Genomic DNA, 16,258 nt, shown 5'->3' on the forward strand with positions numbered 1-16,258 from the left:
GTACAGTAGAGTATTTACTTTTAGAAGAATCAATTAAGAACAAAGAATGGGTTTTTAAAAAAAAATAAATAAACGAGAGGTGCCTTACACAGAACAGTAATATAGTTTTCCAGACAGTATAAGTATTTTTCTCTATATCTGAGAGAATAATAATAATGAAAATAGCAGGGTAATAATAATAGTGTCAGTTACTATATTTTTATCAGTAGAGAAATAAATGCTATCAATTGGAAACTGTACCTAGTTTGAGAATTGTTAATAGTTAAATTGTGTATGAACAAAGCAAGGATGTCCACTGTCTCCTCTACTACTTAACATTGTTTTGAATTTATTAGCCAATATAATCATATAAGAGAAGTCAATTAGAAAAATAAAATTGGAAGGGTAGTAAGACTGTTTTCAGATGATCTGATTGTAAAACTAGAAAACAAAAGGGGAACAATGATAAACTTAACACAAGTTAAAACTATTCATTATCTTAGCAGAATAAAAAATTAACCTAAAACAAACAGCCTGTGACTTCTGGCTGCTGATCTGTCATCTCAAATCTGGACTTGATTAAAATTTAGAACTTATGCTCTGTGAAAAACAGTATTAAGGAAACAAAAGTTCAAGCTCAGACTGAGAAAAAATACTTGAAAACATAAATAATAAAGAACTTGGGTCCAAAATAAAGACCTCTTAAAACTAAACAATAAAAAACAAATAATTCACAATTTAAAATGAATAAAAGATCTGAATAGACATCTCACTAAAGAAGATACATAGATGATGAATAAGTGTATGAAAAAGCACCTCATCATTGCAAATTAAAACAACGGTTAAGCTACCATAGTACTCCTATGATGGTGGTGGTGGTTTAGTTGCTAAGTCATGTCTGATTCTTGTGACCCCATAGACTGTAGCCTACCAGGCTCCTCTCTCCATGGCATTTCCCAGGCAAGACTACTAGGATGGGTTGCCATTTCCTTCTCCAGGGGATCTTCTTGAACCAGGAACTGAACCTGGATCTCCTGCACTGTAGATGGATTCTTTACTGACTGAAGCACCAGAGCAGCCCCAGCACTCCTATGAGAACATCTAAAATCACCCAAACTAACAATAACTTGTTGTTGGTGAGGATGTAGAGCATTCACTGCTGCTGAGAGTGCAAAAATACTACAGTGTGGAAGGCAGTGTGATAGCTTACCAAAAGATCTAGCAGTCTCTCCTCTAAGTGTTACCCAGCTGATTTGAAATTTATGTCCACATAAAAATCCACATGAGAATGCTTATAACATCTCTATTCATACAGGCCCCAAACTGAAAGCAACCAAGATTTTCTTCAACTAGTGAATGAATAAAACAAATTGTGGTATAGTCATACAGTGGAGTATTATTTAGTGCTGATCCTATAAGGACCACCACATTTTTGAATCACGCTATCCTGCATTGGAGAAGGAAATGGCAACCCACTCCAGTGTTCTTGCCTGGAGAATCCCAGGGATGGGGGAGCCTGATGGGCTGCCGTCTGTGGGGTCGCACAGAGTCGGACACGACTGAAGCAACTTAGCAGCAGCAGCAGTGCTTGAAGAGGCCTCAGGTGTTTTTACTATTCTCTTCATAGCCAAAATTTAATTAGTCACAACCAACCAGACTAGGATTTCAGCTAGTATGAGGATAGCAGAAACTTAATTGAAGCAAAAGCAGTTAGTGAGACAGGATTTCCTCTCTACTCACATTCAAGCCGGCTTCCCAGTGGCTCAGCAGTAAAGAATCTGTCTGCAGTGCAGGTGAAGCAAGAGACACGAGAGACATGGGTTAGACACCTGGATCAGGAAGATCCCCTGGAGGAGGGCATGGCAACCCACTGCAGTATTCCTGCCTGGAAAATCCCATGGATAGATGAGCCTGATGGGCTACAGGCCATAAGATCAAAAAGAATCGGACATGACTGAAGGACTTAGCAGGCATGTATGGTACTAATTCACAAATTTTTACACCATATATTGTAAAACTAGTTTACATTTATATAGTAATAGATATGCATATTTTACTAGGCCATTATGCTTATTTATATTATATGAATAATATTAGATATCCTTTTTAAACTCATTATAAGGCCTGTTACATATTTATATAATTGACATAGGTTACTTATGATTTAAAACTTTATTAAATAATCTTTCTGACAAGTAGAGTACAGTTTGTTGTTGTTTAGGCACTAAGTCCTGTCCAACTCTTATTGACCTATGGACTGTAGCCTGCAATGCTCCTCTGGCCATGGGATTTCTCAGGCAGGAATACTAGAGTGGGTTGTCATGCCCTCCTCCAGGGGATTTTCCTGACCCAGGGATTGAACCCATGTCTTCTATATCTTCTGCCTTGGGAGGCAAATTCTAGAGATCTCTTCAGGAAAATTAGAGATACCAAGGGAACATTTCATGCAAAGATAGGCACAATAAAGGACAGAAATGGTATGGACCTAACAGAAGCAGAAGATATTAAGAAGAGGTGGCAAGAATACACAGAAGAACTGACCAAAAAAGGTCTTCATTACCCAGATGATCACAATGGTGTGATCACTCACATAAAGCCAGAAATCCTGGAATGTGAAGTCAAGTGGGCCTTAGGAAGCATCACTACAAACAAAGCTAGTGTAGATGATGGAATTCCAGCTGAGCTATTTCAAATCCAAAAACAATGCTGTGAAAGTGCTGCACTCAATATGTCAACAAATTTGGAAAACTCAGCAGTGGCCACAGTACTGGGAAAGGTCAGTTTTCATCCCAAACCCAAAGAAAGGCAATGTCAAAGAATGCCCAAACTACTGCACAATTGCAGTCATCTCATGCTAGCAAAGTAATGTCCAAAATTCTCCAAGCCAGGCTTCAACAATACCTGAACCGTGAACTTCTGGATGTTCAAGCTGGTTTTAGAAAAAGGCAGAGGAACCAGAGATCAAATTGGAAACATGCACTGGATCATCGAAAAAGCAAGAGAGTTCCATAAAAACATCTATTTCTGCTTTATTGACTATGCCAAAGCTTTAGACTGTGTGGATCACAACAAATTGTGGAAAATTCTGAAAGAGATGGGAGTATCTGACCACTTAATCTGTCTCTTGAGAAATCTGTATGCAGGTCAAGAAGCCAGTTAGAACTGGACATGGAACAACAGACTGGTTCCAAATAGGAAAAGGAGTACATCAAGGCTGTATATTATCACCCTGCTTATTTAACTTATATGCAAATTTCATCATGAGAAATGCTGGAAGCACAAGCTGGAATCCAGATTGCCGGGAGAAATATCGACACCACCCTTATGGCAGAAAGTGAAGAGGAACTAAAGAGCCTCTTGATGAAAGTGAAAGAGAGTGAAAAAGTTGGCTTAAAGCTCAACATTCAGAAAACTAAGATCATGGTATCCCGTCCCATCACTTCATGGCAAATAGATGGGGAAACAGTGGCTGACTTTATTTTTTTGTGCTCCAAAATCACTGCAGATGGTGATTGCAGTCATGAATTTAAAAGACGCTTGCTCTTTGCGAGAAAAACTATGACCAAACTAGACAGCATATTAAAAAGCAGAGACATTACTTTGCCATCAAAGGTCCATCTAGTCAAGGCTATGGTTTTTCCAGTAGTCATGTATGGATGTGAGATTTGGACTATAAAAAAGCTGAATGCTGAAGAATTGATGCTTTTGAACTGTTGTGTTGGAGAAGACTCTTGAGAGTCCCTTCTTGGACTGCAAGGAAATTCATCCAGTCCATCGTAAAAGAGATCAGTCCTGAGTGTTCATTGGAAGGACTGATGTTGATGCTGAAACTCCACTACTTTGGCCAGCTCATGAGAAGAGCTGACTCATTGGAAAAGACCCTGAAGCTCAGAAAGATTGAAGGCAGGAGGAGAAGGGGACAACAGAGGATGAGATGGTTGGATGGCATCACCAACTCAATGGACATGAGTTTGGGTAAACTCCGGGAGTTGGTGATGGACAGGGAAGGGTGGCCTGCTGCAGTCCACGGGGTCACAAAAAATTGGACATGACTGAGTGACTGTTCTGAACTGAACTGAGCAACCAGGAAAGCCCAGGAACAATAAATTGTGCAAAAATTAAACACTGAGAACAAATCTACTTCGAGTATTTTACTAATATATATTTATGTGTAACCAATGGATAATTATATTTTTTAATTCTTTGAAGAAATAAAAGTAATTCAATCTCCCATAGCAACACAGAAGAATCAGATGGAAATTCACTAAATATAACAAATAAAAATATTTATATTCAGTATTAAGAAAAAACTTAAGGATTTACAGTTCTCAGAAATGTTTTATTTAATATTCATATCTGAAAGTGGTTTTCCATTCATCAGTACTGCTTATGCTACATTATTGGTTCTTTATAAACTACTTCTAAAATCAGTCTAATAACAGTGATTTAAAAACTAGAAGAGTTTAGCTTCTCTGCATAAACATGTTGATGTTTTCATTAGCAATAAAAATCTAAATTTTGTTTAATAACATAAAAATTTACTTTTAATATTTTAAATCCTTAACACCTTATATTATGGAAAAAAAAAAACAACTCTCATTTGTTATTAGTGGAACATATAAACTAACCTTTTAGCATATGTTTTTCTCTGGCTATAAATACATGCTTTGAGGGAAATAAACTGTGGAAAATTCTGAAAGAGATGGGAATACCAGACCACCTGACCTGCCTCTTCAGAAATCTGTATGCAGGTCAGGAAGCAACAGTTAGAACTGGACATGGAACAACAGACTGGTTCCAAATAGGAAAAGGAGTATGTCAAGGCTGTATATTGTCACCCTGTTTATTTAACTTCTATGCAGAGTACATCATGAGAAACGCTGGACTGGAAGAAACACAAGCTGGAATCAAGATTGCCAGGAGAAATATCAATAACCTCAGATATGCAGATGACACCACCCCTATGGCAGAAAGTGAAGGGGAACTAAGAAGCCTCTTGATGAAGGTGAAAGTGGAGAGTGAAAAAGTTGGCTTAAAGCTCAACATTCAGAAAACGAAGATCATAGCATCTGGTCCCATCACTTCATGGGAAATAGATGGGGAAACAGTGGAAACAGTGTCACACTTTATTTTTCTGGGCTCCAAAATCACTGCAGATGGTGACTGCAGCCATGAAATTAAAAGACGCTTACTCCTTGGAAGGAAAGTTATGACCAACCTAGATAGCATATTCAAAAGCAGAGACATTACTTTGCCAACAAAGGTCCAGCTAGTCAAGGCTATGGTTTTTCCTGTGGTCATGTATGGATGCAAAAGTTGGACTGTGAAGAAGGCTGAATGCTGAAGAATTGATGCTTTTGAACTGTGGTGTTGGAGAAGACTCTTGAGAATCCCTTGGACTGCAAGGAGATCCAACCAGTCCATTCTGAAGGAGATCAGTCCTGGGATTTCTTTGGAAGGAATGATGCTAAAGCTGAAACTCCAGTACTTTGGCCACCTCATGCGAAGAGTTGACTCATTGGAAAAGACTCTGATGCTGGGAGGGATTGGGGGCAAGAGGAGAAGGGGATGACAGAGGATGAGATGGCTGGATGGCATCACTGACTCGTTGGACATGAGTCTGGGTGAACTCCGGAGTTGGTGATGGGCAGGGAGGCCTGGCGTGCTGCAATTCATGGGGTCGCAAGGAGTCGGACACGACTGAGAGACTGATCTGATCTGATTTTACTTAAGTAGAAAATAAAAAAAAAATGTTCTTTAAAATTGTCAGGGTATTTATTTTTAATTTATATTCTTAGTGATTTTAATGGTCATTAACAGTATACTTTGATACCCCCCAAACATATATCTGTATTAATAAAAAAAGGCATAGCCATGTAGATTGAATTATTCAGCTTTGTATCATCTAGGGACGTTCTTTTTTTGGAGAAGAATTTTCAACCTGTCTTATACTACTCTATACAGAGAAACATCACTGCCATTGATGTACCTGTGCTATGCTGGAGTTCATCTTCCATTCATGAGTGTTCCAAAGGTACCCAAAGTGCCTGCTAACTCCCAGTCTCCAAATTCTATTGGTGATTGAATAAAAATATTCAGTTGGATGGTGAAGTGCCAAATCCTTATAAACTAAATGGTTATAGAGTAAAAATTTGATACATGCCCAAGGAAGAATGATACGCTCTTCTTCTTGCCAAGTGAAAGTAAAAGCTTATGGTATTCTGTGTATGTTTGAATGAAGAAAAAATCATTTACTAGGATAGCAGCTATATTCCAATTGCCACAGGCTGCATTGATTTTCTCTACTGCAAATTATGACATTATTTTTTATACACTCTAAGAAGATCCCTGAGTTTGAACATTAGCCATAAAATAAGAATTTAGGATGCAAGGGTATTTATTTGGTAATTTCCATCCATACTGATTGGCTAATAATGTCCCCTAGGCTAATATTCTCCACACCATCCTGCCTGACTCAGCATGCTCCAGCAGAGAGTAAAAGTCCTTGGGCAGATGATGTGGTCATAATAAAAAGCCGTCAGCATGTACAAGAAAAATGGAAGTGTAGATACATGGACAGGACACTCACATCATTGCTAAAAATTGAAAAATAAAATACACTATTCCCTCTATTTGTTTTTGTTGTTCAGTTGCTAAGTCGTGTCTGACTCTTTGCAACCCCATGGACTGTAGCACACCAGGCTTCCCTGTCCCTCACTTTCTGAGGAGAGTGTTTTTGCTAGAGACAGTTTGCTCAGATTCATGTCCATCAAGTCGGTGATGCTGTCTAATCATCTTATCCTCTGCCCCCTTCTCTTTTTGCCTTCAGTTTTTCCCATAACTGGGGTCTTTTCCAATGAGTCGGCTCTTTGCATCAGGCGGCCAAGTATTGGAGCTTTAGCTTCAGCATCAGTTCTTCCAATGAATATTCATATTCAGGGTTGATTTCCTTTAGGATAGATTGGTTTGATCTTGCTCTCTAAGGGACTCTCAAGAGTCTTCTCCAGCACCACAGTTCAAAAGCATCAATTCTTCAGTGTTCAGCCTTCTTTATTGCCCAGCTCTCACATCCAAAACATAACTACTGAAAAAACCACAACTTTGACTAGATGGACCTTTGTCAACAAAGCATAGCCTCTGCTTTTTAATACACTGTCTAGGTTGTTCATAGCTTTTCTTCGAAGGAGCAAGTGTCTTTTAATTTTATGGCTGCTGTCACCATTGGCAATGATTTTGGAGCCTAAGAAAATTAATTCTGTCACTGCTTCCACATTTTCCCCTTCTATTTTCCATGAAGTGATGGGATTGGATATCATGATCTTAGTTTTTTGAATGTTGCATTTTAAGCAAGCTTTTTCACTCTCCTCTTTCACCCTCATCAAGAGGCTCTTTAGTTCCTCTCTGCTTTCTGCTGTTAGAGTTGTATCATTTGCATATTTGATGTTTTTGATATTTCTTCTGGCAATCTTTATTTCAGCTTGTGATTCATCCATCCACCCTGGCATTTTGCATGATGTACTCTGCATATAAATTAAATAAGCAAGGTGACAGTATACAGCCTTGACATTCTCCTTTCCTAATTTTGAACCAGTCTGTTCAATGTGTGATCCTGTTGTTTCCTGACTTGCATACAGGCTTCTCAGGAGGCAGATAAAGTTGTCTGGTATTCCCATCTCTTGAAGAATTTTCCACAGTTTGTTGTGATCCACATAGTCAAAGGCTTTAGCATAGTCAATGAAGCAGAAGTAGATGTTTTTCTGTAATTCCCTTTCTTTTTCTATAATCCAACAGATGTCAGCAATTTGGTCTCTGGTTCCTCTGCCTTTTTCTAAATATATCATGTACATCTGGAAATTCTCTGTTTACGTACTACTGAAGCCTAACTTGAAGGTTTTTGAGCATTACTTTGCTAGCGTGCAAAATGAATGCAATTGTGCAGTAGTTTGGTGTTGCCCTTCTTTAGGATTGGAATGAAAATTGACCTTTTTCAGTCCTGTGGCAATTGGTGAGTTTGTCAAATTTGCTGGCATATTGAGTGCAGCATTTTAACAGGATCATCTTTTAGGATTTGAAATAGCTCAGCTGAAATTCTGTCCCCTTCACTAGCTTTGTTCCTAGTAATGCTTCCTAAGACCCACTTGACTTCACATTCCAGGATATCTGACTCTAGGTGAGTGATCACACTATCATGGTTATCTGGGTCATTAAGATCCTTTTTGCATACTTCTATATATTCTTGCCACTTCTTCTTAATCTCTTCTGCTTCTGTTGGTTCCTTACTGTCTCTATCCTTAATTGTGCCCATTCTTGTATGAAATGTTCCCTTGATACCTCCAGTTTCCTTGAAGAGATTTCAGTTTTTCTTGACAAAACTTTGTTAGCCTTTGCCTTACTTCATTTTGTACTCCAAGGCCAAACTTTCCTGTTACCCCAGGTATCTCTTGACTTACTTTTGTATTTCATTCTCCTACAATGAAAAGGATTTTTTTTTTTTTGGCATTAGTTCTAGAAGTTCTAGTGGGTCTTCATAGAACTGGTCAACATCAGCTTCTTTGACATCAGATGTTAGGGAATAGACTTGGAGTACTGTGATATTGAAGGTTTGCCTTGAAAACCGATCATTCTGTCATTTTTGAGACTGCACCCAAGTACTGCATTTTGGACTCTTTAGTTGACTATGAGGGTTGCTTCCTTAATTTTAAGGGATTCTTGCCCATAGTAGTAGGTATAATTTTCATCTGAATTAAATTCGCCCATTCCTGTACATTTTAGTTCACTGATTCATGATGTCAGTGTTCACTCTTACCATCTCCTGCTTGACCACATCCAATTTACCTTGATTCATGGACCTAACATTCCAGATTCCTATGCAGTTCCTATGTTTGTTACAGCATCGGACTTTACTTTCACCACCAGACACATCCACAACTGAGCGTTGGTTTCACTTTGGCCCAGCCACTTCATTCTTTGTGGGGCTACTAGTAATTGCCCTCTGGTCTTCCCCAGTAGTATACTGGACACCTTCCAACCTGGGAGGCTCATCATCTGGTGTCATATCCTTTTGTCTTTTCATACTGTTCATGGAATTCTCAAGGAAATGATACTGGAGTGATTTTCCATTCTGTCCAGTGGACCACATTTTGTCAGAAACCTCCACTTTGACCCATCCATCTTGGGTGACCCTGCATGGCATGGCTCATAGCTTCATTTAGTTGCACAAGCCCCTTCACCATGACAAGGCTGCAATTCATGAATGGGGCTATTCCCTCTAGCTACTGCCCTATTTCTCTCCTTAAAGCAAAATTCCTTTGAATAAGTCTTTAATAATTTTATTTGTAATTTATTTCATCATTTGCATGTTCAATCTGACAATTATTTTCTCAGACCCACCACATCACTAAAACCATTCAATATGGCTGTAGCTTCTTCTAGTTTGACATGTTCTCAGTACTCAGGGGTATTTAGCATATGGAGGTTGAACTCTAACTTGTGCTTTACTCACTGAACCATGCCCCTTTTGTGGATTCTTAACCACCCAGCAAAAATAACATTTTTTTTCCTAGTTTGTACCAAGGGACAGGATATGTGACTTGTTTATCAGTGTCACCAATGATTATTCATCTAGGTAACATCCGTGACTGATTGTGAGTAATTATCTTGGTCCACAAGCAACACTTGTCAGATTTGGAACACCTTCTACTCTGCTTCTAGTTCGGCACATCCTCCAATGTGACCATTGTCCATTTTTGCTAATTTCCTTACATCTCAGATCTTGAAACATTTGAGGGTCCAAACACTCAGACTTTGGGAACTTTAAAAATTTTTTATCAATGTACCTTTCTCTAGAGGTATCATTCATTCTTCTACTTGATGTGTTTTTAGAGCACTGACTGCTGTTTTGGACTCCAGATTCAGCTTGAATTTAAAATACTTGATTGAATAATATATTCTAATCAGAAATTTTGCTCTCACTTCCACTTTTTTTTTTTTTTTTTTTGTCATTTCATTAAATTGCTATTCTATCCTTCCTTGGTCAGGCAAGGGATCTTAGTGTCATCTTTGTCTTTTTTTTTTTTTTTTTTTCTGTTTTTACCAATCTCCATAGCCAATCCAGGCAAATCCTGTTACTTTTACCTTCTAAATCAATTCTAAATATATGGCTGAAAGTTATGATGACTAATGAGAGTGTATATAGATAGCAGAAAAAATATAATGATGATATTTATTGAGCCTTGCTATGTGTCAGGCACTTTCACAGTACATTAAACCCACTTTATTGCTAGATATACATAATGCTACTTATCTGCATCAAGACTGTTGTCTCATGTTATAAAGAGAAACTCAGTACCTTAAGTTTCTCTATAGAGGATGCTGTACCTCTTGAGTGCATACCAAATTGTTACTCTACTCTGGTACTCTTGACATAAAAGGTTTGTTCAGTGCACCCCTTAAAATGAGAATAATTCCCTCTAACTACATTTGCTTAACATTAGACCCAAAGGAGTGTTTCCTTATGCCTCTGACAGAATTTTTAGGGAAGGCAGCTTCTTCTATTTCTATTTGCAGCTCCTCTGCTCAAAAATCAGATATACAGCCATGGATCTTAGACACTAGTGATTCAACAAAGGTCACCATGTTGCACTTAAACTTTCCTACTTTCATTCATTCAGGGTTGCATCTTTCCAAGGAGATTACCAAACTTTTACCTAGAAAGACCTGTGGTAGAGTTCCACACTTACCTGAACTAGTGATTACAGCAGTGCTTATTGAGAGCTAGCTTTTCAACAGGTAGAAATTTGCACCATTTGAATTTATATTGAGATCTTTTATTCTGACCTAAGCACCTGAATTGTCAACTATACTAGAAAAGGATTCTCTGGCCTAATTCTGAATGTAAATGTAGAATTTGCCTTTTCCCACATCTCTTATGTGTTCCCTTTCGGTTCTTAATTTTCCTGCTGATCACTTGTTATTCCCTTCATGATGCTTGATTTTTCCCCCCTCAGATGTCAGGTAAGAGGCACGAATATTATCTGTATCTCAGCTTGAAGTTTAGTATTAGTGGTTTTCTTTGCAAGTGTGCCCTTTGATATTGACATGTCACTGCGGGGATGACATTAATGATAAACCCCAATTTATTACTATTTTAAGTCATTTTATTCATTTACTACAGTCTGAAGAGCTAAAAGGCACTTTTACAAAATGACAACTAGTAATTTATCTTCACTGCAGCCCCTAAAGAGACACATCAATATCAAAGTTCCAGGGCTGGTTGAGACAGTAGCTGTCTCACACACTACAGAGGAGCCTCCAGAGACACTTGGGCAGTTTGTTGGTTAGCAAACAATGAAAAAGATGTTACCTGAATAGAGGAGAAGGTTGGCAGGGGAGAAGTTAGGATGTGAAGTAATTTATTTGGTACAAAATGTGAATAACAAATTTAGTAAGTGTTACCATAATGTATATAAAGATGGCTTTTAATGGTATTTCAGAATTTTTAAACTCATGTTTTTATTGGTAAAATAAACAACCAACATTCTTTTGTTTATGTCACAGTGATTTTTATATCTTATTTCCTTGATAATTTGCTTATCTTTTCCTAACTTAATCTAAAATATGAATAATGTAAGGAAGAATATTATAAATATCTTGAATCTTAATTTTTAATACTAGGTCTATTTTTTTTATAAACAATTGCTTACTTAGTTATATATTGGTTAGGAACCAAATTTATTATCATCTTCACTAACTATATTTCCCTCCATATTTTAGCCTTATTAATGGGTCAGAAATTTGAGGCTGCATATGATTCATAAATGCTGGAGGATGATATTTGCATTAAGAATTTCCTTTACTTTCAAGTTTAAACTTGACTGTCTTTATTAGGAAAAGGGTTGTAAATTTCTATTTATTTTAATATTTATTGAATAATAAGTAATATTTGCTTATTATCTAAAAAAGTGATAAATTTTATACCAGAGCTGAGAATTGCAAGCCTTCAAAGATGTTTTAGTTTTATAGAGAAAATAAAGAAATAAAAGGAGAAAGAAAATTCGGTATTCCATGTATTGTTGTGGGTAAAGGACAGATGGGCTTCCCTGGTGCCTCAGACAGTAAAGAATCTACTTGCAATGTGGGAGACCTGGATTCGATCCCTGGGTTGGGAAGATGCCCTGGAGGAGGGTATGGCAACCCACTCCAGTATTCTTGTCTAGAAACCTCATGGACAGAAGAGCCTGGTGGGCTACAGTCCTTGGGATTGCAAAGAGTCAGACATGAGTGAGCGACTAAGCACAAAGCACAGGTGTGAAATGAGGATGTAGTAGAGGTGCCTTGTACTAGGGAACATTTTCTTCCCTATGTGTCACATAGTCAGAAGAGGGAGACTTCACTAGAATTTGTCTGGGGAAAGAGGGAGTAAAATATGTTTTTAGAAAGAAGAGATTATATAGACAAAGACCTGGAAACTAAATTATATATGACATATTTGCAAACTAAGCAAAAATTCCATATACCTGATGTGTATAGAATTTAAAGGCAAAAATGACAAGATAGAAAATGAGAAAGTTAAGTAAAGGAACAATTTTGAATTGACTTGTATTTCATATCAATGATTTTAGTGTTAATTCTAAGGAAAACTTGGAACAATAGAAAAAGTTTAAGTATTGAAGTTCTCTTATATATAATTTATGCTCTAGAAAAGTGTCTCCCACATCTGTATAGAGTTTGGCTTGGAAAGGGACTAACTAGCAGCAGTAAAATCAGATGAGAAACTTTATCAATAACCCAGGCAAGATTTAATGTTGCCTTGCATGATCCAGCCTCATGTTTTGATATTTGATTACATTTTATCATATAAAGCTCTGGATTTTATGAAGAAAAATTTTGTCTCCCCAGGAACTTGAATTTTCTCTCTTTTGAAATTGTTTGTTTATTATATTATGGCATTAATAACATCCACCTCCAACTATGGTTTCTTAAATTCACTTATACCCTTTTGCCAATGTTTTTTGAATTTTGTACCACTGTATTATTAATTTCTGAACATTCAGTTATATATTGGAGAAATATCTGTAAAAGTACTTGTGAATCTTTAAAAATTTGTTATTTTATCAAGTATCTTCAAAATTCATGTTTTAATTAGCAATTGGATAAATGAAAATGTATAAATGAATTAATGAATAGCATGTACGTGTATCTAACCCAATCCAAAGTTTGGATATCTATAGTCTCTTGGGCTTGCCCTATTCATAAGTAAGCCAACAATGAACTGGGACATTTTAGTATGAATATCGCCCCAGTTATGAACAGGGTTGGAGAAGGAAATGGCAATCCACTCCAGTATTCTTGCTTGGAGAATTCCATGGACGGAGGAACATGGTGGGCTACAGTCCACAGGGTTGCAAAGAGTTGGACATGACTGAGCAACTAACACTATGAGTTGACAGATAAGGTCAAGAGGCTTGGTGATGTCTGCCACCCATTAAGAACACTGACATGTTAGAATTGTATATATAAAATCCTAAGATTTGATTAAATTATAATATACTTTTAAAGTTTTCAATGTAACTAGAATCTTTCAGTGAAGTCAAGGCCCTGAGTATATCTTTGGATTCTTTCAATACCAGTCACCCATAAGAAGAATAATTCACTTTAATGACCCAAGTTTCTTATACTCAAAATGGTGTAAAATGGATGCTGGTTGCTTTTATGTGAAGGATTGGCACACATTCAGTGTTTATTACAAGACAGTTTTAAGTTATAAGTGATTTTAGATGCAGGAATATTCTGAGAGAAATTTGCAGACCTATAAAAAAGATACTGTAGAAAAACAAAACTAGATATGATGAATTGTTACATAGACTGCTGCTGTGGACGATACTAGTGTTTACTGTATGAGGATAGTTTATAGTGAAAAAGCTTTATTCTTTATGTTTGGAAATATACAGAACTATAAAATGTAATGGTTGGTTTAACCTATAAAGAGTTTTCTAATCAGTTAGTTCCTGACAGAAGGTGGAAATTGTATCTTATAAAGATTTATTTTATTTCTCTCCCTTTAATTTCAGAGCTCAGGAATGCCTTGAAGATGTTCGAGAGAACCTGATAAATTTTCACAGCATTATGTACAAGCTGTGTGAATAGAAAACATGTCTAGAAAATACTAACTTGTTTGCATGTGCTTCCCAGTTTTGTTAGTTTATTCCACATTCATATTGATAAAGATGGAAATTATAAAAGAACTGAATTTATGGATTGAGGTAGCAGTTTGATCTCCATGGCAACACACAAAGATGATAAAGTAATTAAATATAACATTTATAGTTTGTTGAATAATTTAGTTGTCTGCTAATTATTAGCATGATTATAAAATGACATAAACAACTGTGTGGCTCAATGTGTGATTATGTACAATATATGCCAAGCTGGCACTTACTGAACATATTTTGCTGATTTTACAGACAATTAATAAATACTCACATAAAGCAGCTGTGCTGAAAATGTTAAATAATTGTGTATGTGTGTGTGTTTCATCTAGATGCGTTTATGCTGGTACTGAGCTAAGTGGCACTGCTCATTAATAGGTCAAAATGTAATTTAACCACCACTTCAGTAGTAAAAACATTTTAGGTTGAAGTAAGCTTTATTTTCTTAATCCAATTTTCAAACTTTATTTTGATTTCTAGGCAGAACTTATTGTCATGATTGTCAGAATAATAGTATTCTACATTAAAAAAAAAATTACCAAGATGGAATAAAAACTAATGTTTCAGATTTTTATCAAAATGGAAAGCATTTTGGCACATTGAGAAAATATCAAATGGAAATTTATATAATTCTTTTTTTAATCCTGTCTCCTGGAGAAGTAGGGGTCCAGGGTGCTGAGGCCAGAGCATCTCACAACCCAGGGTTGGTATGGGAGATGCCATAATATCTGCCTTATGGCTGCAATTGATGGGAGGGAAGTCTGGATGGATGATATTATAGGAGCTGTCCTGTAGAAGAAAAGGTGCTGGTAACCTTGCATATAACTGAGTAATTTTAGAGCCCTTAAGTAGACTTATACCCAAGCATAGTAATAAGTGCTGAAGGCTATACGCTCTTCAATTTACCAAACCATTAATAATAATAATAATGATGACAATAGCAACAGTAAAAATGATGACAGTTATTTATAACTCCCCAGACCCACGCAGGAAATCACCCTCATCTCTTTATCTCTAAGAATAGCCACACTAAGCATCAGGTTATTGAATTCATACTTCCAGAAATAATGCTTGGCAGCTCTTCAACAGACCCTCCCCCACCTCATCATAGTCCATCCCTATGTCCTATTTATATTACCTTCTAAATATCCTTTTGGCTTCCCTGGTAGCTCAGCTGATAAAGAATCTACCTGCAATGCAGGAGACCCCGGTTGGATTCCTGGGTTGGAAAGATCCCCTGGAGAAGGGATAGAGTACCTAGTCCAATGTTCTTGGGCTTCCCTGGTGGCTCAGATGGTAAAGAATCTACCTGCAATGTGGGAGACCTGGGTTTGATCTCTGGGTTGAAAGGATCCCATGGAGGAGGGCATGGAAACCCACTCCAGTATTCTTTCTAGGAGAATCCCCATGAACAGAGGAGCCTGGAGGGCTACAGTCCATGGGGCTGCAAAGAGTTGGACACAACTGAGCGACTAAGCACAGAACAGCACAAATATCCATTCTCAGTTCTCTTCATGTTTCCTTTTTGCACCAAACTACAATCCTGGCTCAACTAAACTATATAATTGCCCTTCCTCCTGATTAGATTGTATTAAGGATATTCAATTCATTCTCCCCTTGGAAGAGTGTAATTCTTCATTACTTAGCCTTAGTAGTATGAATAGGAGAGTATAAGACTTTATTGGTTCATGCTTAAAATATGCACTTTAGGAGATGTGCCTTCTTGTGCTTTTACCATTGCTGTAGGAAAAACATGCCCAGCTAGTTCACTGGTCCAAGGAGGGTGGGGCAAGATACCCACACAGCTTAATATAACAAATTAAAGCAGACATTTGAAAATTGATTCCATTTTAGTATTTATATTAAAATAGTCATTTTAAATTGACCTGTACTTTTCAAGAGCTTATGAAAAACTTTATCATATATGATAATATTCACAAATACCCAATCATGAAGCATCAACCACTGATACCATTTAATGTAATTATACTAAAGCAAAACAAAAAAAATGAAACAAAAATTTGCTTCTTTTTTATGCATAATATGAAATCTATACTAAAAAATTACTTCTT

At 36.9% G+C, this 16,258-nt stretch overlaps 1 long non-coding RNA gene across 1 annotated transcript in view; it reads left to right on the forward strand.

The window, feature by feature from the left end:
- Positions 1-14,699, forward strand: part of LOC147378106 (uncharacterized) — a 305,127-nt gene extending 290,428 nt beyond the window's left edge. The window contains exon 3 of the long non-coding RNA XR_015151337.1: positions 14,049-14,699. This is a non-coding gene — a long non-coding RNA (uncharacterized LOC147378106). The remainder of the gene's footprint in view (positions 1-14,048) is intronic.
- Positions 14,700-16,258: the final 1,559 nt, after the last annotated feature.

The sequence above is a fragment of the Bos grunniens genome, chromosome 2, assembly GCF_055505025.1.
Source record: "Bos grunniens cultivar Pamir isolate PY7600 chromosome 2, Bosgru_T2T1.0, whole genome shotgun sequence".
Taxonomy (NCBI): Eukaryota; Metazoa; Chordata; class Mammalia; order Artiodactyla; family Bovidae; genus Bos; species Bos grunniens.